Below are 25,694 nucleotides of genomic sequence, written 5' to 3' on the forward strand. Positions count from 1 at the left end.
TCTAGAAACAAGATGAGCAATTGCCCAGTGAATCAGGGCTCTGTGGTGAGTTGTAAGTCACATTTAATCCACACAGATGGTACAACTTTCCACTTACTACTTAGATCATTCAGACAAACGCAGGCTTCAGAAATACACTGAATTATCGTGATGAGTATAAACCCAGGCCTGACCTTGGGAAGGGGTGTGGTTTAGGGACAGGGACCACCTCCCAACACTGGTCCAGCTACTGTCAGTGTAACCTCTGGCTTTCCGGGAGCTTTCCTTCCAAGAACATTTGTGAGGTGCCACCCTAGCCTTTTAAAAAATGTAACGGCCAAACAAACAATCAGACAGAATTCTGCCTAGAAAACTGGATGTCCTCATAGCTTCTGTGCCAACTTGGGTGGGGGGATAGAAAAAATATCCAGCTACTAAAATAAAAAACGAGCAAGAAAGACCAGGATTAAGAATTCCACCTGGCCACTTCTCTCGTTTTGAATCTGAGGTGGTGGAGTCCATACAGTTGAAGGTAGAAAAGAGTAGGAAATGGAATAAATAGTTTCTGGCCTCAAGTATCATTCACATGTTTCTTGCAAGGGGAATGTAGGTAAAATTGCAGTCACCTTATTTTCATTAGTCAAAGGGGTTAAGGATAGCTGCCTTATGAGGTTGCTGAGTTAGATGCCTTTGCTTATGCAAAGGTTTACTGTGAGGACCCTCACCTCCAAGACTCCACCGGACAGGTTGTCATGGGTGCAGAGAAAGCTGTATCGCTCTCTCCTCCACTTTCAGCCGCAAAAGTAAACTAAACGATAATAAGAAAATGTTATTTCACTGATTACTGGTAAATTCTGAATTATATTTGGTATCACTCAGCCTTTTCCTTCTTACTAAATACAGTGGGTTCATGGAAGTTACCTGTAGAACTTAAATGCATTTTGCCTCATTCTTTGAGATGATTAATGGATGAAAGGGCACAAATGTAATTCTGGACAGAGACAATTAGTTTCTAAAGAACAGTGGCAAAAATCAGCTTGCTCTGAATGTACTATCAAAAGACAAATACAGGGACTTTCTTGGTGGCACAGTGGTTAAGAATCCATCTGCCAATGCAGGGGACAGGGGTACGAGCCCTGGTCTGGGAAGATCCCACATGTTGCGGAGCAACTAAGCCCGTGTGCCACAACTACTGAGCCTGTGCTCTAGAGCCCGCAAGCCACAACTGCTGAGCCCACGTGCCACAACTGCTGAGCCTGCACTCTAGAGCCCGTGCTCTGCAACAAGAGAAGCCCCCGCTTGCCACAACAAGAGAAAGGCCACACGCAGCAACAAAGACCCAACTCAGCCAAAAATAAATTAATTGGTTAATTTTTAAAAACCACAAATACAAAATAAGAGGCCTCAAAAGACAAATATAAGTGTACTATCAAAAAGCAAATGTGAAATTAAGAGACTGGGATTATCACATACACAGTACTGTATGTAAATAGATAATTAACCAGGCCCTACTGTACAGCACAGGGAACTCTACTCAATATTCTGTAATGACCGACATGGGAAAAGAATCTAAAAAAGAATGGATACATATATATATATATGTATAACTGAATCAGTTTGCTGTACACCTGAAACTAACACAACATTGTAAATCAACTATACTCCAATAAAAATTAAAACAAAACAAAAAAACAAATGTGAAATAAAAGATATCCATAGAAACAGGTCTCTGGACTTTGATCACACGCAGGTTTCCGAGTGGAATTTTGACCTGCTTTTGGAGGTTGACATTCCGTAGAAAGTGGCATGTAAGTCCATCTTTCCTCCATTTACAAGGTGACACACAGCTGAGCGTCTGTCATATGCACGGCCCACAAGGGTTACAAAATAAAGAATAAAATGAAACAACACGAAAGCTACGATCTGTGGAATAGTGGTTACTACTGGGTGGGGGACACTGAAAGGAAGGCGGTATTAGGGAGACCTCTGCTGCAGGAAATGTTCTGCATCTTGATCTGGGTTATTGTGAAAAGAGCGTTGACGTATGTAAGAGTCACTGAGCTGGACACTTCAGATTTGTCCAAACATCATGCATGAGACTAAACTCTATGGGGAGGGCTGGACAGCTGGGTTGATGGGTTCTACGGAAGCTGGACCTTTGCTCTGGAGCCTGGTGTCACTCACCTGGTCTGGCTTTGAGCTCTGCCCTGCACGAGTGGGCCCCATGCTACCAGGACAAGGTACAGCCCTTCACGTGAGCGCTTTTCCTCCCAGGGAGGATGAGGTGGTCTTTGGTAAGGAAAGGGTGAAGGTGATTTAGAAGGATTGAGGAAATGTAGTGAGTGGCTCTGAACCAGATCCTGGGAGTGGGGACGGACCCTAATGAGCACACAGTAAATAGAAAAGGCATCAGAAGGATTTGCTGACAGACTCGGTAAGGTGGGGATGACCGCCAGCCTTGGAGAATGACATTGGTGAACGCCTACTCCACTGGCGAAGTGTTACAGAGTTTAAATCACAAATACTGAAATGCATGTCCCACGTTTTAGTTCTTCTTGGAAATGTAAATTCCATGTTTAAAGTAATTTCCCCTTGTTTTGTCCTTAATTGAAATATCCTTTGTTTTTGGTTTTGTTTGTTTTATGTCTCATATGAGGTTAAAAAAAGAAAACAAAACAGGTCTGTAAAATCCCGTGGAAACATGTGTCTGAAAGAAGTGCCGTTTGGGTTATCCCAAGGTGAATGGTTTAGAGCCTTTCCTTGGGGTATATCATGGTCCCGAGTGGGGAAGTGAGTCTGGGGCATTGGCACCTGAGTGGGGGTGATGGTGGAGGGATGGTATAGTGTCAGCCCAATAAAAGGATGAAATCCACTGATGTCCTGACCGGTCTTGGGGTTTGCGCCAGCATGGTTGTTCTGTCCTGTGCTGAACTCCCCAGCACAGCACAATTTTAAAACCCTCAAAGCATTTGGATCCTAGCTGGTGGACAAAGGAAATCAAATTAGATAAGATCATAATAGAAGAAAAACCAGTATTTAAAGGAAATTGCTAAGGCTTGGCTCACGAGTGCATCACGAACACCAACTCCATTACTTTCTCAATTATTTTCTGAGAAATGGTGGACTTTCCTTTAAATTACCTGAAATCTGTGCCACGTTCCAAACGCATCTTAAGAGCAAGCCGATCAACAATACATGCATTTTTAAAGACCTCATTAAAGTAACTATCTATTAAGGCCCATAGTTCAGAAATAAATTTAGGAACTAAATTAACGGGAGAAGCAGAGTGAGGGGAAAGGAGATAATTACCGTGACGTGTCACAGAGAGTGTTATTTAATTAACCATAATAATAAGAATTATGTGCTCTTCCGCATTTGCAATTTCTTAGCTATTTAGTTTGCCATGAAACATTAAAAAGGAAATAAAAGAGGAACAAAAAGAATAGTTGAGTATAGAGCATTATAATGAACACGTTGACGCCTCTTTCCCATTACCAAATTGATCGATATTGGAATCCACTGTTCCCATAGTTATTTTAGGTACTCGTTAAAGGGTCCATCCTCTTGCATCTTTAAAATCAAGAGAGAGATACCCGGGCACTGGAGTGCTTATGTGGTGATGGGAGTGGAGGGGGTGGGTAGGACTGTCTACAGTTTAGAGAGGTCCTCACCAGTCCTCTATGCTCACGAGTAAAAGTTGAAAAGTGGCAGATTCATGAAAATAATTTCAATTTTATTTCTACCTCTTAGACTTGCTCCTGGGACTTGGGGTGGGCTGGGCCTTACGTAACCAAAGTCACCTCATCTCTTTCTCTCTGCCCGTGGCTGCTGGGGATCACTGAACTCAAAGTCAGAAAGCGAAGAATATAGACCATTGGATGGATTGGTTACATTTCAGTATTATTTATAAGCTATTGGCCAAAAAGTAAGCAGATGCTTTCTTATTGAACAAAAATATGTTCATATAAACATGAAATCCCTTATTAAAATTAAAATGTTCATCTTCACACTTTATTTGTAATTCAGTTACTTTAATTTAAACACGTGTTCCCATAAAAACAACATTATAAATGGTGAAGAGGTTTCTAGAGTAGCGCACAAGGTGTATTTAAACTGAAAATGCGGCTTTAATACGTTGGCTGCTGGGAAAAATACTAGAAATTATGATGAGAGCACCACTAATTAAAAAAAAAATCCTCTGAACTCTGATACCGTCACTTTTTCTTCTGCTGTTGCCTAAAAATAGATTGTTTAGTGGAAGAAAGGAGGTAGATACGTTCTTTGGGAAGGGAATTTCTGAACGTTTAAAATCCTTTGGAGATTGAAAGCACTAACTCTTTATTATATATAATTTAATTTTAAAAACTTGGAGCTCTTTTCCCTTTTGGCAGGCATGCCACTCTATCATTACTAAGCTCCATTTGTCAAGAATTTGTCAGTTCCAAGCACCACGTTCCCCACTCTTAGAAAGATGACCTCCTTTGAGACTGACGTCTGATCACAGTGCTTTCCATCACTTCTGTTGTCCTGGCCTAACAAATGTCTTGTGTCCCCTTGTGTTGACTGAAGATGTTGACACCTTTCCGAGGATGTCTCCCCCTTCCGCTGGTCCTGCTGTTCGTTCCCTGAACAGGTGCTGTGGCTTCACTGAGCCCGCGACCTTCAACTCCAGTCTCCTTTAGACCCATCCTCGTGGGGACCTCTCAGAGATCCTGTTCCTGGTCTTCCACATTCTTCCTGCCAATCAGTCATTTTAGCCTGATCTCCACTGTGTGAAGTGCCTGAACAAACATTAATGTCTATTAAACCTTCTTATATATCTAAAAACTATTTTTATTGAATAGGGAATAATCTGGAAAAATGAATCTACCCCTCATCCCCAATATATTTTTGTTTTTAATTTTTATTTTGATCAAAGTAACCTATGTATTTATTTTTTAAATTAAGAAATAATTTTATTGAAGTATAGTTGATTTACAACCTTGTGCCAATATATACATTCTTTTTTAAACATTCTTTTCCATTATTGTTTATCCCAGTGGAAACAACCTGTGTATTTATTATTAAAAGTGAAAACATATTACTATAAAACAAGGAAAGCAGCATTCAAGTTCTACCCTCCATCCCCCTGCCCCTAAGACAACAAATTTCACATTTTTCTACATTTATCACACATTCCTTCTCAAACTTTCCTTCAGCTGTAACTCTCTCAACCTGATTGAATGCGTCAGGAAATCCATCAGTTCTGTTATCTCCTGGCTTCCTCTGTCTCTTGCCCCAAGAGGGTCCAGTACCTCTGGGCCTGCTCCATTGTCATCATTTCAGAACTTGAATTCATCAGTGTGCTGGAGAAGGAATTTCTGTTCCCTGGATTCCACCACTTTCCTTTATTAGAGTCCTCTCTTGTTGTGTGGGAGCACACCCTCAAGTAACTCCCTGAGAAAGAGTAAGTTTCTCGAGGATTTCTGTGCCAGAATACGTCTTTATTTCACTCTCACTTTTGGTTGTTCCGAAGGGCGTATGTTTTAGTCTGAAAATAGGTTCCCTCCAATATTTTGCCCCACTGGCTTCTGGCTTCCAGGGCTGCTGTTGAGAAGTTAGATTCAGGATACTTTGCTTATGACTGTGCTCTCTTAGAGGATTTTAGGGTTTTCTCTTTATTCCCAGCTACTGCCTCTATTAAAAATCATCTGGGATTTTAGTTCTAGGGTTGGTTTGTTTGTTTTTACAGTATGCACTTACTTTCTTAACAATCAGCTCTTAACAACTGCTTTTCCATTTTCCAGCCATGCTCTCAACAATTAAGCATATGTCCTTAGGTTTTCTGAGCAATTTTGTTTGTTACTCTTTCTGTATCCTGTTATCTTGTGCATTTTCCTTTTATTTTTGTTGTCATTTTTTGCTGGAACATATTTGCTATCAGTTCCTTCAGAAAGATTTAACTATTGGTGGATTTTCTGAATCAGAGTCTGCAAATATCTTTGTTTTGTCTTTGTGCTTGTATTAAATTTTAACTAGGTATCAAATTCTAGGTTTCAAATCGTTTTCCTAATAAAATTTAAAGACATTATTTCATCCTCGTCTATCAGGGCTTGTCAACCACACATTTCACATCAGTCTGATCAGTGCACCTTTGGAAGTAAGCTGGTTGCTTCCTGAATCTGTGTTTTTTGTTTTCAAATCTTGATGATCAGACATCTTACTAAGTTGTGTCTGTGTGTGACGACGCCCAGCAACCTGTGGGCTCTTTCAATGTGAAGAGTTGAGCCTTCATTCTTACAGTAAGTCTCCTGGTGCCTCTTTGCTCACACCCTCCTCTGTCCGACAGTGGCTGAAGGTTGCACCTCTCTTACCCACTTGTATGAACCTTGCTCTGACACGGTTGCTCTCTCCTCTGCGCTTCTGTGCACAGCTCCCCCCCCCCCTCCCAGCCCACCCCCCTGCCAGCCTCCAGTTCACAACACGTCCTTCATCTGCCTCTTCCTGCTACGGAACCTTCTACTGAGATTTTTGTTTGTTTGTACAATCATATTTTTAATTCATAAGATATTTGCTAAATTATTTTTCCTATCATTTGCTCTATTTGTATGCATGAAATATCCTCTCCAATCTCTCTGAATGTCTTAATTATCAGTGTTTTGTTTCACTTTCCTCCATCACTATAACAGCTCTTTTTCCTTAAAGAGATATTTTTGTTTTTGTGATGAGCTGGGTGCCTTCCTTCACCTCACTGGTTTTCTCCAATGTTGCTGTTTCTCTCCTCTGTGTGGGTCGGCTGTCTGGACTAAGGTGTGGGCCGAAGGGGTTTGCACGTGAGAGGTCATGTCTCCAGCCAGCAGGAATCAGTTCTGCTTGCAGAGGGCACAGGGGCTCTGGCTCGGAGAGAGCGGGAGGGGAGGATGGGAGTGAAAGCAGTGAGCATCCTTAGGGCGTGGGGATCCTGGGAAACACCCATCCTCATGATGGCTGTGGCTTTGCCTGGGCGCGGCTCACTTCTCGGGCCCCAGAGCCTACCACCGGGGTCTTCCCTGCCAGGACCCACCCTTTAAAACCATCTGCGGCATTTGCCTCGCTGAAAGCGCCAGGCCAGCTGGTCTGAGAGCCAGCGCTGCCTCGCCCTGCCCCCCGCCCCACGGTGAACGCACCAGCAACATCTCCGCAGTGTCGGCGGACTCCTCCCTCCTGCAGCCCTCATCGCCTCTGCTTCTGGCTCTTTTAAGTTCTGCTGGGAAGACTCACTTTTCAAAATGTTCTTTCTTTCACCTGCGTGGGAACGCTGGTTCCCTGGTGGTTTCATCCTCAATCTGGTTCCATTTGTTGGATGTCTCCCAGCTATTCCTTACGGCCCAGGTCTGCTGGTGGAAACCCTTTTCAACTTAAGTCTTCTTCTATTGTCATTTCAATAGGATTTGAGGAAGCATGAAAAGTGAACACACACTTATTCAGCCATCTCAACAGAAGCTTTTCTTTTCTTTTTCTCCGTATCAACTTGTCTCCTGGCCAAACCTGCTTTAAGACCTTTATAAACATCTCACACTTGGGGGCATTCCCACCATCTCCAGCCTGCTGTCACGTGTGCCAACAGCGACCTACTTGGTGTGGCTCAAATAGCCTTTGAATTAACCACCTGCCTCATGACCCACTCCACATCTTACAATTCTGGGCTTGTGTTTTTATTGAGATCTGTTGTGGCAGTCGGTCACCTTTCTCCTGTGTTGAGGTGCGGTCATCCTGAAGTAGGGTGGCCCCCAATCCACTGTGGCTGGTGTCCTTATAAGAAGAGGGGAATTTGGACACAGCTGCTCGGGGAGAAACCCGCGTGATGACAGAGGCGGAAATTGGAGGGCTGAGTCTAAACACCAGGGGACTTGGCGGCTTAACACAATACAGGCGTAGTTTTCCCTCTCAGCTCAGTCCGTGGTGTGTGAGGGGTGGAGAGGGGATGTGTGTCTAGAGGGAGGGGAGCAAGCCTCTGCCCCATGGAATCGCTAGGGGGCTCAGGCTCCTTCCTTTTGGTGGCACTGCCGTATTCGAGGGCCCCTTCTCCCCTACTAGCTAGCAGATAGGAAAAGGAAGGGGGGAGAGGATCCCTTAGAAGATTTTTAGCAGCCAGGCTTGGAACTGGAGGCCACCCAATTTATTTCTTTCTCAGGGAAAAGTACACATATATGTAAGTCCATGGATAGTTTGGTGGCTTCTGTATATTACGGGTCATCTTTCTGTACTTTCTACTCAGTGTTCCTAAGGACCAGCTTCCATCCTCAGCTTACCTCATGGTGAAAGGTGGCTGCTGGAATTCCAGCCATCATATTTGTGTTGCAAGCCACAGAAAGGAGCAAAAGCAGAATGCCTGAAGAGCTGTTCCTCCAGCTGAGTTGGCTTCCCGTAATCATCTTTCTAGAAGTTTCACTCAACACTTCTACTTACATCTCACTGGACTTATTTGTAGAGCTACACCCAGCTCCTAAGGAGGCAGAAAAATGTGACGCTTATAGCAGGTGGTTGCCTGTCTTGCTAAAATTAGGGGCTGTTGGAAGAAGGAGAATAAACGTTGGGAGGCAACCAGCAGCCTGAGCTTCAGCAGCAAAGCAACTTCTCCTTCCGTGGGAAGTAGAATAAGCTGTTTGTCTGGACGTCAACTTAATTTGACTTAGCTTCCTCCTCCCTTGGTAAACTTGCTTAACTTTTAAGTGGTTTAGTCATTATCAGTCAGTACATCAGTAAAAATAACTCATGGAATAATTTTTGAATAAATTGGAACAACCAGAAAGTTCTTAGTCAGTGCAGACAGCCCTGTGCATTTGTGAACTCTTCTTTCCCAGGGAGCTGACATACAGTGTTCTGGAATCAGTGGCTGCAGGACTTATATCAAAGCCTAAGTTATAAAAAAAGTTTTTTAATTTCTTGAAATCTTATCAAATAAAGTCAGTTAGTCATAAACATTACAAAATACTGTTTTGGGGTTCAAAGTGTGATTACTTTTCCTCCTTTTTAACTTGCCCTTCATTAGCTTTAAGTTTTAGAAGTTGTGGATTTTTTTTTTTTTCACTTTGTGATCGAAAGTGTCTGGCTGTCTTGTTTTTTTTTTTTTTTTTTTTTTTTTTTTTGTGGTACGCGGGCCTCTCACTGTTGCGGCCTCTCCCATTGCGGAGCACAGGCTCCGGACGCGCAGGCTCAGCGGCCATGGCTCACGGGCCCAGCCGCTCCGCAGCATGTGGGATCTTCCCGGACCGGGGCACGAACCCGCGTCCCCTGCGTCGGCAGGCGGACTCTCAACCACTGCGCCACCAGGGAAGCCTAGAAGTTGTGGATTTTTTATTAGTTTTTTAAAATATAAAAGTAGTACATGTTGTCTAGGTAAAATTAGAAGAGAAAACTATAAAGGAAAAAGTGAGTGTCACCTCTTGCTTTATTAACCATCACTTCCTTTATTAAGCACTTCTTGGGCACCTTGTCAAGTGAGCGTGTGTGTGTGCGTGTTATCATTTCTCTAAACATAGACATATACGCCTTATTGTGCACCTTGCCCTTTGGGTCTGTGAATCACCTTGGCTGTCCCTCCACGGCAGTTCACACAGATTTGCCCCATCCATCCAGAGAGTCCTAAGATATTCCACTGCGTGACTGTATCATGGGGGATTTCAATAGCTTCCATGGGAGACACCTGTTTCTAATATTTCGCTATTTCACATACTGCTGTCATAACCAGACACAGACACACCCGGGCCTGTTTGTGTGAGCTTATCTGTAGGCAAAATTCTTAGTGAAGAAAGTGTTGGGTGCAATGCTACACACATTTTTGATTTTATAAATGATGTTAAAGTTCTCTCCGAAGGTCATTTGGCTATAAACTATTATATTCCACCACCGTGCATGAGAGTTTACCCCATGTTCTTATTAATGCTGCATGTTGCTAATTTTTAACCTTTGTCAATCTGATAGGTAAACATTTTTGCCTGAAAGAACGTAGCTGACCATCTTTAGAAAACGAAGCAAAGGACGTGAATAATCAATTCTCAAAAAAAAAGAAATGCAAATAGCCATGCACTCAGAGTTCTAAGGTCAAAACGGATGTGCACATCCATCTGGTCTAATTCCTCGTTGTAGGAATCACACTGTTAACACCCCTGATGGCTGCGTGTCCAGCCGTCACTGACTTCCCCAAGGGTGGCGGATGTGTCTCTGAGCCCATTCTGTCATTGACTAAATTTGACTCTCTTAAAGTTGCTGCTTATTTTGAACAACAACAAAAAACATAACATACACGTTGTACAGCATAAACATATTTCATAAATGTCTTTTACCTTGAAGAGATTAGGCTTATGTATTGCATTTTTCAAAATTTTGAGTAGCTTGATTTCTGTATATCAAGGCTAGAGAGAAAATTGCCAGGAAGCACATCACAGCTAGGCACTAAAATGGAGCTTATAAAAGAGAACGGCAACTTCGGGTTCTAGAAGGAAAACAAAGTCAAGGAGTGTTTTACATAAATTTATGGGCACTCCCAAATTAATTACTCAGGGGAAGTCAAGGACGATCAAAAAATGTCTTCACTTTTTGAGGTTCCTGTAATGAGAGTAAAATGTGTGCAAATCAAAATCAACAATAAATATTTATGGCTGTGCTAAGACAGGTCGAGGAGAGAGAGAGAGAAGGTGTGAATGCTGGGCCAGCACGTGTTGTGGTGTGGACACCAGCTCTGCATCCCCACCGGCCACTCTCAGAGTGGGAGAGGAGAGGAGAGGAGGGGCGTTGTTTATTGTGAGTGGGTTCTCTAGAGAGAACCTCCAGAGAGTCTGCAAGCAGGGAGTGAATTAGGACTGGTTCCAGGACCCCCACCTGTCAGAGGAGGGAGGCTGAACCCACTCGAGATCTGAGGCTGGGATGGTCCTTGAGAGCTGGTAGTGGCTGGGGCCGGGATTGTGGGCTTTGTTCCTGGCTGGCTGTGGGATGCAGGTTGCCTCAGGAAGGATGACCTTGGATGAAGCAATCCTAGAAACTTCCCCTCAGCTGAGGAAGCAGGCCTTCCCATCCAGAGGGGTCTGGACGTTGCACCCACATCCCCGATGGGATCGTGGCCACCAGGAGGAAGAGGGGAACCAGGGAGCAGACACTGCACTGAAACCTCCCTTCCTGTCCACGGAATGTAACGTCATTCGGGAAAATCTGTTCTAGGAACTGAGAGAAACGTGTGAATAAGAAAACAATACTAATGTACTAGAAACTTCATCTTTTTTTAAATTAATTTTTATTGGAGTAGAGTTGATTTACCATGTTGTGTTAGTTTCTGCTGTACAGCAAAGTGCATCAGTTATACGTATACATATGTCCACTCTTTTTTAGACAACCTTTATCTTATCACGGAAGCTGCATGCTTAGGAAGGTTCCTCCCGAGCTGGCTTGGCCAATTTCGGACCCCAGCTTCACTAGTTACGAGCTGAGTGACCTTGGGCGTTTTTCCTTCCTCAACTGTAAAATGCGGAAAATAGGAGAACTCACCTCCTAGGGTCATGGTAAGGACTGACTGAGTGAACATCTGTACAGCCTTCAACCCAGAGCCTGACACGGGCAGCTGCTATTCACAGACGTTCTATCTGTTCTCGTCAGGCTACCTCCTGCCTCCCCCACCTTCCTCTCTGAGACTTTGTCTCAGTGAAGGATAGGGTGTCCGTCCCCACTATTCCCGTTGGAATCTGGGCAGGGATGTGCCTGGAGAAGGGCTTTGCTTCCCAGTACGGATTGTCTCGACCTTTCTCACGCCCACTTGCATTTCCAGGTGGTCCTCTCTTTGGACATCACATTCCGTAAGCTAAAAAACCACTCCAGAAGTCAGGGGTGGCAGCCACTCTTGGTAAGTCACCCAGCAGGTACCCCTGCCAGCCCTCTCCCAGTGACAGAACGTGGACATTTGTCCAGAGCTGCTGGAGACCCCTCGTTTCCAGGAGACAAATCCTGGTCGGTCTAAGCCGGGGCTTCTCAGTCTGCACAGTTGTCATTTGGGGCCTGATCACTCTCCTTCATGGGGCTGTCCTGTGTGGTGAAGGATTTTTACCATCCCTGGCCTCTGCGCACTAGATGCAAACGGCACCCGTTCCCCCGTTGTGACAACCGAAAATGTCTCCGGACATCGCCTGCTGACCGGGGTTGAGAGCCACGCTCAAGGCGGTCCTGGACCTGCCGGCTGCTGAGTACCCGCTCTCCAGTTCTGCCTGGATGCGTGATGGGGCCAGTGGAGAGCGTCCCCAAGGCTTCAGGGGCACGTGACAAAAATGAGTGCCCTTGTTAGGAGAGACCTTCCCTCTTTCCGACCTTGGGTGTGTGTGTAAGGAAGGGAACTCGGTGCCTGGAGCAGCTCCGTGCGGCCGGCAGCGGAGGGGAGGTCGTGGGATGCTCGGAGGACGCACCAAGCTCTGGACCAACCATGGACATTTCTGCCCCCTTTCCTCTTATTACGTCACATAGGACTGTCATCAGAGAAGCCACTGCGACTGGCATTGGCAGCCAACGTTATTCTTAACAGACACAAAGAGTTTCCTTGGTTTTCATCCTAGAAGTGTCGGGGGTCGTCACATCCCTCAGAACTCATGAACAAGCCCATCTCCTCTCTACACCCAAGATGATTTTATAGATAATTACATTCTGCCATTGACTTTACCTTCTAGGGTTGAAATGCTCCATTTTTAATAACATTTTAGGTTTTCTCTAAAGGGGTGAGACGTCCCTGGCTATATGGTCAGGGTCTTCCGTGCTCTGGTTGTGTAGTGGTCTTAACCCTCTGTGACACATCCGTGAAGGTGTAAGTTAATTACCCCGTCATTCGAAGGTGAGGGACCATCTCCCTACTCTCCGGGGGTTTTCATGGAAACACCTGCTCTCCCTGGCCCTGTCTGTGTGTGAGCTTCCTTCACTAAAGCTTTGCCTGCCGGCCTGCCTTTTTTTCAGAATTGTCACTGGAATTCATGGCTGGAAGGAACCACGCAGATCAGCGGGTTCTCTTTCCCTGCTGAACAGAGGGGGAAACGGAACCAAGGCTGTTGAGCTGCCTGAGGTCCCAGCTTCCAGGAGGGGGCTTCCCCTCGGCACTTTGCATCTCTGCCCATTGTCTCTCGTCTCAGAATCCTCGCCCCGGCCCAGGTCTCTCCATCTGCGTATCACGTCCTAAATCATCCATTCAGCGATGTCACCCAGTCACTGTAGGTGCTGGACCAGGGCCGTGTCGGGCACAGAGAATAATCCCCACCGCCCGAGCTCTCAGGTCACCTGCCGAATCAGCCTGCCAGCGAGGTCCCCTGAGGGCTGGACCCCTCTGGTCCAGCTGTCACGATCAAGGGCCAACACTCACCCCAGGGGGCCTCTCACTTCCCTGATGGGCCTTGGACGCCCGCTGTGGGATCAAATGGAGCCTTGCAGAATGAGCTTCCTCTTGGAACCTGTGCTGTGTGGTTTGTCCGTCCCGGGTGCTTTCACCTGCAGGACGTGCACATCCTCAGGGTGCAGAGGCGGTGCGAACCGAGTGGCTGTTTTTCTCACGTAGCAGATGAGGAGGTAACGCTTAAGTCAGAGGCCAGGCGCCAGGTGCCGGCGAAGTGCCGGCAACCTGGGTCCAGGTCTGGACTTGGTGTGTTCTCGCCAGCGACCTGAACTGTGGCAAGGATTCCTGCTTCTCTCCTTCCCAAAATAATGTGGTGAGCGTGAACCTGACCGTCTGGCTGGTATCTTTACACTCTCAGCTTCTTATTTCGGAAGGTTCCTAATTTCCGGTCTGCAGATAACATCCCTCGTATGGAAATGGCACAGGAATCCCTCCTTCTGCAGCCCCGGGCCTGATACAGACTCGTCATCTCTGTGAATAGACGGCTAAGTGCTGGTTTGCTTTCACAGAACGAAGCGGGGACGCCAGAGAAACGCGCGTGCAGCACATGAATATCAATCACTTCTATTATGACCCTCACGCTTGGGAAGAACGTCTTGACAAATCAACAAAAGCGTGTTTCTCCTCTCAGGGGACCAGCATAGATTTGGAAACCAGAGCAAGCCGCAAATGTATCTCTTAGTTCAATAAGCGCAGAATAGCTTTGTTATGGTAGTCTTAATTTCCATTTTTTCAACTTGTTATTATATGTCTCTTGTATGGATAAAAATGACAGTCTCGAGGGACGCCGGCGTTTCCCTGGGCCCGCTCGCTGTCTGTACTTGCACAGCGGTTCTCGCGAGAAGCCCGTCCTCTGTGTCCTTTTACGGTTTTCAAGGTCCCTGGTGAGCAGTTTCCCGGGCACCAGGCCTTCAGCCAGTGCACTGATCTCAGCGGCCAAAGTCTTATACCACCTCCACCTCACCTGCAGCTACGGAATACCACTTCTGCAGGCTGAGCATTCTCTGATGACTATTGAACTTTCATCATAAAATACAAACCTTATTGGAGGATGATGGAAAATCAGATATTCTGGAGTTCCTTATTGACACTTTCCTGGAAACTGTAATGGGGAAGTCACAGAAACAGCAGAGGGGGAGGGCATTCATAAATTTGGATTTCTCGTGGGAGATGGTAGTTGCCAAGATAGACCGCCGAGCTGGGGAGTGACCTGGGGGGAGGCGAGGGGTGGGTCAGGAGGGAAGGAGAGGAGTTCTGGGAGGCGGAGTGGGGGAGGATCTGGAGAAGACAGCGCCAGAGATTGGCTACTGCTGTCGATTATTTTCCTTGATATTGGTTCGCTGTAGCTGTAATTAGTTAAGTTACAATGAGGCCGTTAGGGTGGGCCCTGACCCAAAATGACTGGTGTCCTCACAAACGGGGGAGATTTGGACACGGACAGGGACAGAAGGACAGCGTCATGGGAGGGTGAAGGTTGGGATGGGAGTGACGCTTCGACAATCCACGAAACCTCAAAGGTGCCAGCCAACCCCCTGAAGTTAGGGAAGAGGCGTGGAACGGAGGCGTCTTCGCAGCCTCGGAGGAAACCAGCCCTGTCAACATGTTGACCTCTGGCCTCCAGAACTGGGAGGCCATGGGTGTCTGTCGCCGTGGGTCACTCTCTTTGTGGTGCTTTGTGACGGACACAGGCTGTGCGCCTGGTCACCTAGAGGTCAGTGCTCAGCTCTTCTGGTTTTAGCCTGACGTCAGCCCAGCCTCACTTTCCCAGCCCACTGTGTTCCAGGCCCGGCAGACAACTCCGTGGCCGAAGGCCTGCCACCAGCGCCCCAGGGCCGTGCCTCTGCTGAGTCCCCCGCCTGCCAGCCTGTTCCCACCACCATAGTTTCGGCCTGTTGAACTTGTACCCTGTCTCTGAGCTGAATTGTCCATGTCTGGCTTTTGAAAGTAGAGCTAAAATATCCACTTTTAGGCACTTTTCCAGAATGGGTTTCTCCTTTCCTCGTCCCTCATTGATTTTCTCTCCCGCCGCACTTGCTTGTTTTCCAGCAGAGCCGTTTCCCTATCTGCGTCTCCCCCACTCACTGGTGTCTGGTGGAGGTGGGGCTGTCTCGTCACATCGCTGTGTTTCTGTAATTCCTCATGTGACGGCCGGTGCTCGGTCCACTTAGTACCTTCGTTGCATTGGATTTCGGACTTCTGGGGACTGGGAATTTCATCTGCTCCACTTACAGTATCTACATGACCCTTTCGGGCTTGTCCAGACCCACCTTCACTTAAGTGACCTCCTTCCAGGTCAAGGGCGTCTTCGTGGTCCTCTGTTCTGGGATGGAGCCTCTCTGTGACCTCTGTGCGGGAGGCCCTGTTGCCTAGATCACCAATGTGCCTGATGACCCAGCAGCGCTGAGCCGGCCAGGTCCTGCCTTCTCTCACAGGCAAACCACACCGTGGGCTGGAGCTGGACCACGGCTCCTCCCAAGTCCCAAACAGCCAAATGCGACCGAGTGGCCACTGGCCAGTGACGCAGAAATGGTGCCGATGAACTTCCATTCCGGAGAGTGGGGGAGAGCAGTGTGGGTTGTTGCCACGGTGGGTGGTGCCGCTGAGCTCAGTGTGGGCCAGCAGGGCAGGCGTGGGAGTTACGTGGGGACTTCGGATCGTCTGTCTCCTGACGTCACTAACTCAGCACCTTGATGGACCCCCGATTTCCCTTCATCCTTTTTCTCCAGGTCCCCTCTGGACGTCTCTATTCTCTGTCTGGATTTGATGTGTCTATTCAAATCTCTATGTGTTCACAATTACTGAAATGCTGTCTCTCCTGAATTCCAAACCTGACCTTTCTTTCCATTGGAAACATCCACACGAACATCCCATAAGCATCTCAAATAAACTATTAACGAACCTGGACTCATCACCTTTCTCCCAAATACTTCAGGACCTCCCGGGTCTCTGTCACGATTCAAGACATCACTTTATTTGCCCCTCAAGAGATCTCAGGTCAGGGACTTTCCTGACTGCCCCGTGGTTAGCACTCTGCACTTCCACTGCAGGGGGCGTGGGTTCCATCCCTGGTCAGGGAACTAAGATTCCACATGCCACGCGACCCAGCCAAAAAACAAACAAACAACACCAAAAAAAAAAGAGAGGAAGAGAGATCTCAGGTCAGATTTCACTCCTGCCTCTATTCTCCTCTCACAGAAGCCTGTGGATTCTGCGAGAAATACGTCTGGGGTCCATTCTCTCCCTCCCGTGTCCATCACCTACTCTGGGTCCTAGAGTATTTCAGTAGCTTTCCAGTTTGCCTCTTTCTTACAAAACGGCCCCTCTCTAGTTTACCCATCACTCTGATAACAGAGCTGTCCTTTAAGAATATAATCTGATTATGTCACTTTTATGGTAGAAAACCTCTGATGGGCCCTGACTGTCTATAAAGTCACGACCCCCTGACTCTGGCAAGAGGCCCTTCTCGGCTGGCCCTCTGCCCACCTCGCTCGCCTGACGCTAGGACCCGGGCTCCGGAATCACTGAGCTGATGACTCTCCAGCCCCTGGCCTTCTCAGTGCCCTTATAGGGCTAGTTCTTCTTCCCCAAATGACCCATGTCTTCAACACGGCAAGATTTGCCCTTTTTCAAGATCTCAAATCTTAGAGCCTCGACACTTGTTTATTTGTTTTGCTGATTTTTTTTTTTTTCTGTCTTGAAATCCTATGGATAACACCAACGTTTGCCCAACCTCCTAGAAAACCAGAGGCTCAAAGGCAGCACCCACCACACGTAGCCCCTGACTGACCATCCTCACTGAGACCCGGCCGGGCCAAGTGCTCATCAGTGTTTGCTGAGACCTTGGCAGTGGAAGCCACAGGGCTAGTTTCCTGTATGTGAGATGATCTCAGACACTTTGCTCTCTGAGTCTTGAAGCTACTTTTTACAGTTTTTCTCTTTTCTTACTGTTAACCTGTTGGTAGATGATCTATCTTATGGTCTGCCCCGGCCCTGCCTTCTTTCCTAATTCACTGTAGTTCTGTTTTGATGGAGGAAACAGGACAATGAACCTTGTTTTGTTTCTCGGTAGAATGAAATTATGGAGGGTCTGAATAAAGCCTGTGAAAGCTTCTCTTACAGTCAAGTGTGTAAACTTGGGGCAGGAATCTCCGACCTCAGCTTTGCTTGCCCAGGGGCTGTCTTCGCTTCTTTGGAGTTCTCAGCGACTTGAGCTAGTTGAGGTTTCTGGATCATGGCCCTCTATCATTATAGAGCAGATGCCCTTAAAACTTTCAAATTAGCGTTATGACCGTGTTAAAGTTATAAGGAATCCCTGGCAGTTTTCAACACTTGGGAAATGTGAAAAGGTAAATAAAAAAGCAGAAATAGGAATTGAATATTCTAAATTGACCTTAAGGTCAGTCAGTCCATGAAAATGACTATGAATGGAAATTACAGAAAGATTGTGTAAGAATGTTTGTAATTAAATTTACAGCGAAGTCAGGAAAGTCTAGTCACTGAATTAATGACACATGCAGTTTTGTAAACATATTGTTGTCAGCAGTGTGGTCCCCAAGTGACTGTTCACACTCCCCGTTAGAGGATTTTGTATTCCTGACAGATGTGCGGAGTCTTCCTGCAGGTGGGATAAGCCCCCTACCCCACTGGGCCAGTGGCACGTAGGTGGGAGTTGGTGGGCTTTGGACATCTTGCTCTTGCCCAGGTGATAAGAACCATGTGTCCCAGGATGGGGTGGGGTGGGGCTGCTCCTTCAGGTTGGATCCCAGAATGAAAAGGCATAGGAAAGAGCCACAGCAGCCAACACAACCTAAGGAAGACAAGTCACTGAGATCTGGGGGCTGTTTGTTATTGCAGCAAAGCTGACTAATACAAGCACTGAAGAATATTCATCGAGCAACCCGTCAACCTGTCTTAGGAGCTGGGGTCTAGCTTTAGCCTCTAAGCTTCCCGACTTCCGGTGCGCGAATATTATAGGAAGGGTTGGAGCCGTGAAGTTGAGTTTCTCAAATGAATAAATTATCATTATATGGTAGTTCTCAAAAGTACCATAAAACCTGAATTAAATAGTACCCTGGAGATGCTCTAATCTTCCCACTGCTATGTTCTTTCCATAGAAGTTCAAGATTGTCTCTCAGCCCCTCTTAACTGTCTTCAAAAACACGGAGCACAGCACACGGCAGGGCAGATGCTTCATCAAGGGGCCACCCCAATTTGCGGAAAGTCCCAGACTGAGGGGAGCAGTTAACTCTGAGTCCTAAGAGCGTGCACTTTGGTGTCAGGCCCAATGTGTTTGTTTTCCGTGGCAGTGTAACAAACGACCACACGCCATGCCGCTGAAGACAGCACACGTTTTTGATCTCACTGTTTCTGCCGGTCGGGAGTCTGGGCTCAGTTCAGCTGGACGCTGCTCTGGGCCTCAGGAGGCTGCACTCAAGGGTCTGGGCCAGGCTGGGGGTCTCATGTGGGGCATGGGATCCCGCCCAAGCTCACGTGATTGGTGGCAGAATTCACTTCCTCGCAGCTGTGGGACTCTGGGCGCTTTGCTTCCTTAAGGTCAGTCAAAGGCTCCCTGACTTCAAGTTACCTCTTCAGGGTCGGCCTGGGCTCACCAGGTCAGGCCACTCCCACCCGGGACAGTCTCCCTTTGGCAGCTGGATTGGGGCCTTAATTACATCTGCCCTGTCCCGTCTCCTTTGCCACAAAAGAAAACCTAATCCCAGAGGGACGCCCATCATGGTCACAGGCCTCCCCGCAGTGGAGGAGAGCGGACCGCGTGGGGCATGTCCACCGGGGCAGGAATCGTGAGCTGTCTCAGAATTCTCCCAGCACTGACTGACCTCCAGGCGCTCTGGGGCATCAAGTTAGTGTTGCTAGCTTACCTACGTGCCTCTCTGCACTTTCGTTTCCAAAACAGAGATGAAGGTAACTGTACCTTATTACGGGGCTGTCACGGATGAGCGTATGTGGTAAACGTTACTGGGAATCCCATCAGTGCCTTCTCGTCAGCCCCCGGGAGCCACCTTTCCCCAAGTCCTTCGCATCCCTGACGTCACCTTCCTGCTCTCTGGAAGGTGTTTCTTGGGGCCCCGCGTGCCAGACCCGTCAGGCAGTCTTTGTGGACCTGTTCCATGTTTTCTAAATGGAACACGAGGTTTGGGCTGGGATGCGCTCGCACAGACGTGGGTTCTCGGTGGGGCTGCAGGAGAGGCGGTGCTGGGGGGGGCGGTGTTAGGCTGTGGTCCCTAAACCTCCAGGTGTGCGTCACGTGAACTGCTCAGTGAGGGCTTCCTGGCATCAGTCAGGTAACTGCTAGACGCCTTTGAGTACGATGCCCCCAGGTGAGCAGCACGGGACTCCGTCACCACCGGCTGAACACGGAGCCCTTCATAATTCAGCTGGTGGGGGTGGGGGCGGGCGTGCACCCCAGGCTGCGGGGAGGGCCCTGACGGCTGGGGGTTTTCTTCCTCCCCAAGTTCACTCAGAGACCTCAACAAACCACGGGGAAGAGACACGTGCTCTGAGCCTTGATAATCGTACATTAATTTGATTTTTCCAAGACCTTATGGAACATGGGCTATATTTAGTTCCAGGAGCCCCCCAGGAAAGTGATGGCTTTTAACATTTTAATCTTTAGGAAGTGAAACGGGTCCTGAGCAAGGTGAGATGGTGTTGACACTTCTTCTTTGGGGGCTGAGGGTGCAGGGGTGGCCGTGCTCGTGTCAGCTGGGCATCTTTTATAGGATTCTGCACGTTCCTTTACCTAGAGGAATAGTATTACACGTCCCTGTGCAAAGGCAGAGGCTCTGGTTGCCATGGCAATAGCCAATCTGAGGGAGCTGTGACCTAAATCATGACTGAGGAAAAGAGTCCCTTGTCAGTATCAGCGCAGTTACAGCCCCAGCGGATTAGGCTGGGTGGCGTGGCTTACCCAAAATGAACTCTTTCACCTCAGGAAGAGTGAAGCCGCGCTCTTCTCCCTGCAGAAACTTTTCCGGGACGTGGGTACTAAACGCTGTGCTGCTACAGAATCCAGGAACAGGGAGAGATGACGCAGCGCTTTCTCAGTGCATGTGCGGACCAGGGTTTCGTGGACATTCGGGGGTGAGAACCCGGCCTCTTCCTCGGGTGGAGGCTGTTCCCACGTGGGCCCCGACAGACGGTCATCAGGGAGCCAGTGTCCCCCCTCGTCCGGTGTGTCCGCTAGTGACACAGACACACAGACACACACGGGGCCAGGCGCTCGCCCTCGAGGAGCAGAGCGGCTCTCGGGGATGGGGGCCGATTCTGAGCCTGGGCGGAGGGAGTGACGTGACCGTGACCTCAGCTGGGGTCAGGGGCCAGCGGGAGGCCGGACAGACAGAGCCGCCTCCCATCCGCTCTTCCCTGTGCGCAGGAAGAGCCCCGTTTGGCGGCCCCCACCCTGCGCTTGGCATGAACCAACTCCCATCCTCCGGGGGCAGCAGATGGAGACATGTGGACAAGTGGGCTGAAGCCACAGTGGCTCCCTGGGCCAGCCAGCGTCCCAAGTGCCCCCCACGCCCCGGACATGCTGTGGGAAGGGCTGAGTGTCCGCGACAATTAGGGACCCTCGTGCTCCTGGGGAGCCAGGTGAGGTCCGGCTGCTGCGGGGCTGACGCCTGTCCCCCAGCGCCCAGGAACCAGGGATCCGGCCTCGTGCGGCCCCAGGGCAGCATCCGGGGCGCACTTCCTGCCCCCCGCCCCCCGTTTGGGGTTTGCTATGAAAGCAAGGTCACCGTCTCCAATGATTTTCTCCTTACCTCCCCCCAGCAAAATGCGAGTTTCCGTTTTGTTTTGTCTTTTCCCTGGTGAGTGTGAAGCAGGTGTGCTGTCCCCCAGCCCAGCCCCCATCCTGGCCCTCGCCCTCCTCCTCCGAGTGTCCCCATCAGGTGTTCCCTGGGGAACCGGAGGGCAGCTCAGAGACTCCAGGCTGTGCCTTTCCTACCAGATGAATAGACAGGTCTGTAGATTCAACTTCACACATAAACATAGCATTTTATTGTGGGCCCAAATGTTCAGAGTAAGAAGTAAACCTCTCCCGCTAAGGGGTCAGGCACTGTTAACTGGCAGGTGAGTGGGGAGTCGATTTGGGGAAGGGGCACTGGGTCCCGGAGTCACTCTCCTACCTGAGCTTGTCTCCACGGTGATGCTTCAAAGGGCCCTCGGCCGGTTTTCTGTCGTCCCACCTGGACAGACTGGCTCACGGGGGCTCAGCTGCTCCAGACGGTGCCAACACGCCCACCCTGAGTGCCCAGGTGGCCTGGTCTGTTTATGTGTGAAGTTGTCAAGGGACCTGAGGGCGACTGAAGCCTGCGTTTGAATGGTCCTTCCGCGGCAGGTGCCGTGATTCTTATTTCTGGTTGCCTTTCTTGTTTTTTTGTATTTCAGTTTTATGAAGTTGTAAATATAAGTTAACACAGTGACATGTTAACTTACGTGCCAAAAGGTTCCCAGACAAAGTGGCCGGTCGGGGTGGGTCCTGAGGGGGGCCGCCTGCTGGCCCGAGAGGCTCTGGTCAGTGGCCCCAGCAGAGCGGGAGGGGGTCAGGGCAGGAGCTCAAAAGCCGCAGGATGGGCTCTGGGCTACATGCCTCCTCCCCTATGTGCAGCTGCTGTTTTCATAATGTGAGGACACCCCGGGAAGGCCTTGGGCCTGTCCACGCGGGAAGACAGACTGGGGCTCGAGGGCACGCTGGCCGCGTCGCTGCCCCCTGCACCGCCCGAGAGCCCCTTTCCGGGTGTTTCTTCATGCTGCCACCCCTCTGTGTCCCCCTTGCTCATCAATGAATCGGGGGTGATAATAGTTACATGCCCTGTCGTGGGCTGTCACGGAGACGAAATGCTTTCGCACTTGTAAAGCACGCTAGCTGTTTACTGGAAGTAGTACTGATAGCTAACGCAGTGACTATGTTAGGGTTAGCCGTGGTTAGCACACGCGTTCATTAGTACTAGCGTTGGTATTGATGCTAGTAAGCAGTAGCTCTTAGTATTAATATAGTTAATTAGTTAATATAAATTAGTATTAGTATAGGTCCAGCATAGGCCTTAGCATTAGGTATCGGGATTACTTCGGGTAGAGCATCAACACCAGTATCAGGGTCAGTACGGGGACCAGGGCGAGCGTTAGGGCATTAGCGTGAATGTTACTACCAGTCACAGGGGTCAGTGTCAGCACGAACGTTAGCTGTCAGTATGAGCGTACACGGTAGTAGTACATCGGTACCAATACCGGTATTAGCGTTAGTACTGGTATCAGCATCTCCATCAGTGTCAGTATGAACATTTGTATTCCGGCACTGTAGAGTAGGGAGCCCGCCTCGGATGTCAGAGCTGCTGGAAACATGTCTGTGTTTATTGTCTGTCGATGGGCGAGTCATTCAGGGGATGGTCGCAGTGGATAGAGACCCGAATCCCCTTTCCCGAGGCCCTTCCCGCTGGGCCACCCTGCCTCTGTCTGACTTTCTCCTTCGTTTTCCCCGCCTCCCGCCCAAAACATTCTCCTGAAGGGCCCTGCGAGCTCCCCTGGGACTGGCATTAGCACCCCGGCAACGTCTGCAAGGCAGAAACCCAAGTGTTTTCTTTCCTGTCCTCTCGCAGACCCCCCCCCCCCCCCACCCCGGCCCTGTCGGCAGTGGTCGTACCTTCCCCAGACCCCTCCCCCATGCCTGGCAGGCTGAGACCACTCCTGGTGCCAGGCCCTCTCCCTCCCCACGCGTGATGGTCTGGACCCTCGTGCGAACCTCCCCTGTTTGGCGGGAACCTCGCACACCCCTCTGTCCGGGGGGCCTTCTGCCCCCCCCGGGCCCACGTCCATCTCGGAGGGTCTCCCTGCCCCGATCCACCCCTTCCCTTCCCCATCTGCATTGTGGTCGCACCGCGCTGCTTCCCCAGCGCCGTCCCCTTTGTCGTTTGCATTCTGCCGCAGTCTGTAATCAGTGCGGGCTTTAGCATCTCTCATTACCAGCTCTTGAAGGGATTCTTCAGACTCAGCAAGAACAGCCGCCTGGTCCCCGGCCAGCATCTGCTTCCTCGGGCTCAGGAAAGGCGTGTTTGCATTCGCCCACTGCTCTTGGACCGCGTGGCTCTCCCCTCACCTGAACCACTAGGGCACCTGTCTGGGTTCCGGGTCTCGTGGTGGAAGATTGGAGCTCTGTCGCCCAGTCCCTCCCCAGTCCTCCTTGTAACGTGGGCCACAGAGTATGGGGCTGGGGACAAGGGACACGGGGACATGTCCTCATGTAACTGAAACCCCACATTTCCCCAAAAACGGCAGATCATTTTTAATTGAAAAATGCTTTAAGGAAGATGTGTGTGTCGTGTCTGCGTGGGTGCAGGTGTGCACGCACACTCGCATTTCTGGATAAGGGGAAGCGCCAGGGCGGGACGCAGAAATACGTCATAGATCTCACACAATCTTTAGGTTAGGGTCAGAGATTGAGTTCTGATGCACTAACTGCCAAAATAGAAAGAGACGGTGGCATTTTCCCAAGTTCCCCTTTTCTGAGGCCAGCGTCACCCCAGCTGCTCAGTGAAGGAGAGGTTGCCAGGGACCTTTCCCTGGGGCCGGGGAGAGGGTGCCGAATGCCGGCCTGCCTTCCCATGCCCACCCCCAATGCCAGCATCATCATACAACCACCTATTTGGTTTGCACAGGGCTGTCACCGCACCCACAAAGGGACAGGGACAGAGTGCCACGGAATTCAGTACCAGCAATTCTAAAGGGGAGGAGGAAAGTGGAGGGGGGCAGCATTCTGTGGTTTGGGCTTAATGGAGGGATAACAGGGAAACATCCGGAATGGACAGGGTCACCCAGCCCGTCCCACCCGCAGCGGGTCCAGCCGCCGGGTGTCCTGACCTGGTGCCCGAAGAGCCTTCCAGCTCCATCCCAGCGCCCCCTCAAGCCCACATCTGCCCGCCCATCGACCTGTGACAACGTACGGAAGACACAGATGACGCCGAGCCACCTTCTAGTTTTATCCTTGGCCACCAGGAACATTTACAGTCCGTTCAAAAGCTTTAGTTTACCCGTGTTTTCACTAGTGTTCACAGCTACCTTGAAACAATCACAGAAACGCTTATAGGGGTTTTACTGGAGGCATGATTTTCTCATTCATCTGCTGAGACTAAGTGAAAAGCAAGAGTGGTCCAGAGACTTCCTGAGGGAAGCCACAGTGACTGCTCTTCCCATCACACAGGCCGGTGGTTTGGCTTAAGAGGGCAGATACCTGGAAAGCAAAGACACAGAGACATCGTGAGGGGCCCCAGGGGTTGTGTCAGCAAGCATTCTCTCAATAGAAAGGAAGTTCATTTAGCTTGAGAGACAGATGTCGGAATAGCAAACGGGGAGAAGTTATAAAAAATACAACCTCCCCCCGTCCCCCCTACGGAGGTAGGACTCTGCTCAAGGTGCCCTGTCACTCAGAGATCTGTCCTAAATTTACAGAAAATGTAGGACAGAAGAGGGTGTTTATTATTCCTCTAAGGTGGGTCCCAGCTGCTTTGGCCAACAATTGATTACCACATGCATGTGACCATCACTTAGTGGAGGGGCCGCTCAGCCCCGCTTAAAAGCAAGCTTGACTTGAACCCAGTCCAGGGTTAGTTATGTTCTGTGACACAGTGATGTGATTAGGCCGCACTCGTCCAGAATCTCTGAACACTCAACCAGGATGCGGAACCTCCTGCCGCCAGAAATTCTGACGGACTCACTTCTCAAAAATAGCTTAATTTATGTTTTGAGCGTTTTTAAAGTAGCATATGCCTAGGTACAGAATTTTAAATTATGAAAAATATAGAGTGAAAAGAATTTCCCCTTCTACTCCTGACCCCCGTCACCTGGTCCCCTCCCTGGAACTGTGTTGTTGGACCCTTCCACATACGTGGGCACACGGGCGTGCGCGCACACACACTCTTTTTTCCCCATATATGTATACTTCTTTTTATTCAGTTTCTTTTTCCTTACAGGTTATTGTAAAATGTTCAGTATAGTTCCCTGCGCTATAGGTACAAGTCTTTCAAGTCTCAGATCTTTTCAGCTCCGTGCAACCTCCCACGTGGCTCTGTTCTCCCCATTCCCTTATGTGATCTCATGACCGTCCATCCCCGTAGGACCTTGTTTATATATTTTACATATAGTAGTGTGTGTATCTGTTAATCCCAAGCTCCTAATTTGTCCTTCCCCCCCAACCCCCTTTCCCCTTTGGTAACCGTAAGTTTGTTTTCTATGTCTGTGAGTCTGTTTCTGTTTTGTAAATAAGTTCATTTGTATCTTTTGTTTTTAGCTTTCACATATAAGTGATATCATATGATACTTCTTTTTCTGACTT

This window comes from Phocoena sinus, chromosome 9 (assembly GCF_008692025.1).
Source record: "Phocoena sinus isolate mPhoSin1 chromosome 9, mPhoSin1.pri, whole genome shotgun sequence".
In the NCBI taxonomy this organism is placed as follows: Eukaryota; Metazoa; Chordata; class Mammalia; order Artiodactyla; family Phocoenidae; genus Phocoena; species Phocoena sinus.